General features: G+C 43.5%; 1 pseudogene; it reads left to right on the top strand.

The window, feature by feature from the left end:
* The first annotated feature begins 2,038 nt into the window (after positions 1–2,038).
* Positions 2,039–3,670, top strand: LOC148845135 (tyrosine decarboxylase-like; annotated as a pseudogene).
* Positions 3,671–4,632: the final 962 nt, after the last annotated feature.

Below are 4,632 nucleotides of genomic sequence, written 5' to 3'. Positions count from 1 at the left end.
CCCATTGGATTTATTCTCTTATGAGATTAAAATCCAACAATAAGTACATAATCAAACTTGTGGAACCATATGATTTCTATGACATGGCCAGTGGGTCTCACTCACATGCACCCTGCTCTATTCCCTGCAATGAAAGATAGGTTTGTTTCTGATTATTCATTTACTGCAGTTCTAAAGGTAACCAATGGTTCAGATCAACGACGCCAATTCAATGCCGCACTCTGCACGTGCGTAACCTCGGGAAGATGAAACGTTGCGCATGCCGACCCATTTTAGAAATGTCACGAGTGTTGAATCGGCTATTTCGCCTAGTAAATTGGCTTTACTTTGAGCCAGTCAACTCGAAGAAATTAAAGTTCCTTAACCCAAGACTGCAAAACTCTTCCACGCCTAGTTGCGGCCAAGCACTACACTCCTCGACTTCAGAACTAGGGGAGTGGTGTTCGGGTGATGGTTGAGCTGGCCAAGGATGTCACATGGTAACCTTCACGAACATCCTCTCTCTCTAGCCATGTCAGCATCACATGTGATGGAAGAGCATGACTAAGAAGGAGTGTCCTGCATGGACAAGGAAGCAAACTTCGTCGAGAAGAGGAAACCTCCCAAAGACTTCGACGGACAACCTCATCCCAACCCCGAAAGCCCTATCCTTATAGAAAACGTACACCCAACTATAAATAGGTATCCTCTGCTGGAGGTAAGAGACTTTTGGAAGAACGCACTTTGAACATTTCTTTGGCCTGGACTAACATTATTTCAACATTCTTAGCCCGGTTACCTCTTTTTCTACCCAACTAACTTGAGTGTCAAAGTACCTACCTAGGGAATAACTCCTTAAGCCTTTGACCTTTCTCTTGGTTGCAGATTTCAGTGTGTGGTTTCGTCATTCCAGCTCGGTCTTGTCCAGTTGGTAGGATTATCTAATTGTATCCTCGATTTAGAACACCTCGGATCGAACAACATTAATAGGTGCACTTTAACTACAAAAAGAAAATAATTTCTTAAAATAAGGAATTTAACCTTAATGGGCCAATCCTTGTATATATATAAATCTCTTGCACCTTTTATATTTTTCTAATATAAGTTATATAACACATAATCATTCACAAAGAGAGGTCCATCTGACTCAATTTACTCTTTAGAGAACAACCAATTATCACTGGAGATGGGCCTGAGCCAATAAATGGATACTAAGGGCCTGTTTGGTACATCTTTCTGTGCGGTCTTTCGGCTGTTTACAAGCCGAGAAGATCGATTTTTGGTCTATTCCTGTTTGGTTCGCAGAAGATCCCGCCACCAAAATCCGGAGCACCAAAAAGACGCGAGAAGCTCATTTTGGGCTGATTTTGGAAAACTACAAATGAAACTTTTTGCGTCTTTCACGTTTATTCTCGCGGAGAAAGACATAGAAAGACGAACGAAAATATATGTATCTATCAAACTAGATTCGGGCTGCTTAGATTTTCATGCAAAAGCTCAATGAAACTTGCCAAACGGCCCTATATTATTAGAATTCAAATGAAAACTTCTGGTTTTCAAATGAAAGCACCGTCGTCGGTGGATTTGAGGGATGATTAGAAGAGCAAATACATGTTTGCTCACCCACTGGAGCTAGATCCTTGCCAATTTCCACTCTAGAAAACATTTTAAATATTATAAGGGTTAACTTCCAAATCCATGATCTCGAATTTGGTTCCAAGTTCATGTATCAAACCCTTGTTCTATCCATTTAGACTTTCAGCATAAATGTCTTATCTTTGTCTCCAAGTTCGTATTCTTCCTAAATTGCTAAAACATTTGCAATTTTATTCTCTTGGTCTTGGGCTGCTGTCACATTGAAAAGGTGCATGAAGTCCAATTCCATAGGGCCCATGAACCCTTAACAGACTACAAAACGATTCCAATACACAAAAAGAAGAGGTTCCATTGGCTAAACTAAACTGCTTTAGAGGGGTTCGCATCTGACCCCCACAGACTTCCCCCCAAAACGTCCCACGAAACCTAGGCGCGATACGTGTCATGACACACGCGCACTAGGATGACTCGTGCGGTCTCTATTTCACGCCCTTTGTATCATGTCCGCCAATTCCTTCTCACCCAAAAGGGTTTCTACTCCCTGGGTATTCTTTCTCCTATTCTACTGTAAACTGAAACACTTGGCCCCCCCTTTCGTAACCCACCCATCGAAGATAAAATCTTTCGAGTTCCGCCGGCCGACGCCGATGGCCATACAAACGACGGGAAGGTAAGTATTCTGTAATGGAGGGAAGTAAGCGTCGCTGGTTTTCTCGGCACCCTCTAACTACTACGCTTACTTCCCTTCCAGTGGTAGCGTCGCTGGTTTTCTCGGCGAAATGCTTAGAACTGGATTTAATGTCGTTGGGTTCAATTGGATGTCGTCGGCGGCGGCCACAGAACTGGAGTGCATAGTCATGGATTGGCTTTGCAATCCAGATCAGACCCATTGTGCACTCCAGAATTGGTAGGGAGAACATAGGGAAGTTGGTGGTTTATGGATCAGATCAAACCCATTGTGCACTCCAGAAAGCTGTCTAGATTGTAGGGATCTTTCCAAACAACTTCCGTGCCGTTGCAACGAGTAAGGCCACTTCATATGGGCTGGCCCCCGAGTCTCTTCGTTCTGCAATCCAAGCAGATATACAAGCTGGGCTCATCCCATTATTCCTCTTTGCTACTGTCAGTATTACATCGTTGACAGCCATCGACCCAATTGCTCCTCTATGCGCAGTGGCCAAAGAGTATGGAGTTTGGGTTCACATCAACTTCACATCAACTTAGCATACGCTGGAAGTGCATGCATATGTCCTGAGTTCAGACACTTCATCGATGGGGTAGAGGATGCAGACTCGTTCACTTCCAATGCACACAAGAGGTTCTTCACCACTCTCGATTGCTGCTACCTTTGGGTCAAGGACCCTAGTGCCCTTGTTAAGGCCCTGTCAACCAGTCGTTGATTCCGAGCAAGTGATAGACTACAAAGACTGGCAAATAGCCCTCAGTCGTTGATTCCGAGCCATGAAGCTTTGGATGGTGCTTCGGAGCTATGGTGTGGCCAACCTAAGAAATTTCCTTCGGACCCACGTGAAAATGGCTAAGCACTTCGAAGAGAAGGTAACCATGGACAAGAGGTTTGAGACTTTGGTGCCGAGGAATTTCGCGATGGTATGCTTCTGGCTGCTACCGCCGCTGGTGAAGGATCATGAGGATGAGACGCTGAGGCAATCGACGGAGTTGGAATGTGCAAATGAGATCAACCATAAGTTGCTGGAGTCGATCAATTCGGCTGGGCGCATATACATGACGCATGCGGTGGTTGGGGGTGTTTACATGATCAGGTTCGCTGTTGGTGCAAGCCTTACGGAGGACCGCCATGTGAACTAGGCATGGCAGGTAGTGTAGGAACATGCAGAGGCCATTCTCAAAGCGTGCTGATTAAGGTGGCGACCTGCGACCACCACTCCGTATTCGTGGAGTTGAGGGTTTAATTCAAACTTACGAAAATAAAGATTAAGACCCAGGAAAAAAATAAAAGAAATTAATCTCTTGGGTTCATTAATTTTGTTCGTATTCATCATCTGTAATTTTTTTTCTTAAATTTCTTTTGTATCTATTAAATCATCTACTTTGAATTGCTTCTACTGTGAAATTATCAAATTATTATTGATTTTACAACAATGATTCTTAATACTCTTTCTCTCTCCGTTTGTATGGCCGTCGGCGTCGGTCGACGGAACGTAACTCGAAAGAGTTTAACTCCGGTGGGTGGGTTATGAAAGGGAGCGCCAGGGGTTTCGGTTCACAGTAGAATAGGAGAAAGAATACCCAGAATGGGAGAATAAACACTTTTGGGCAAGAAGGAATTAACAGACGTGATAACAACGGCGAGAAATAAAGACCGCACAAGTCATCCTAGTGCATGTGTGTCATGACATGCGTCACGCCTAGGTTTGGTGGGACGTTTTTGGGGGACAAGTCTGTGTGGGGGGCAGATGCGTACCCGCTTTAGAGAAGTCAATAAAAGAATCTCCCTAAAAACTATATAAATGGAAAATAAACAATGGTCAGTTTGGATTTTCGGATTTTTCACTAGGCATTACTCGCAGCAAAACCGAAAAGCAGAAGCCTGAGCCTGAAGAACCCTCTAAAGGGGTAATTACGTGCACGCGCTCCTTATACCGACCTCACAGTTAGTTAGTTACATAAACATATAAACATACAAGGATATACAAGTATAGGAGATATTCTCAATGCAATTCAAATATATTGTAAGGAGCAAATCCCGACTCGTAACAGGAATGCTCACTCGGTCATTGTTTTATCGGTTTATCCGACAGTTGGTTCATTCAAATCATGAAAATTGAAAACCATTATTTAAACCAAATTCAGATTTCCTCACAGAATGCTCCTCTGCACGGATGCAAGTGCTGCGAGGTGGGTATGAAAAGCATTCTGTGAAGAGGATGAGGAGAGGATTCTCTAAGGAGGAAATCCGAGCTCATTTAATCTGCGAACCCAGAGAATCACTGGATCACTCAGCCATTGGTTCAACCATTCAATTCGGTCTGTCTTATAATACTGTTTAGAGCCTACAACTTTGACTTGAAATGTTCA

Source organism: Nelumbo lutea, chromosome 7 (genome assembly GCF_056320005.1).
Source record: "Nelumbo lutea isolate HS-2025 chromosome 7, American lotus-T2T, whole genome shotgun sequence".
Taxonomy (NCBI): domain Eukaryota; kingdom Viridiplantae; phylum Streptophyta; class Magnoliopsida; order Proteales; family Nelumbonaceae; genus Nelumbo; species Nelumbo lutea.
This window is presented reverse-complemented; position numbering and strand designations above follow the sequence as displayed.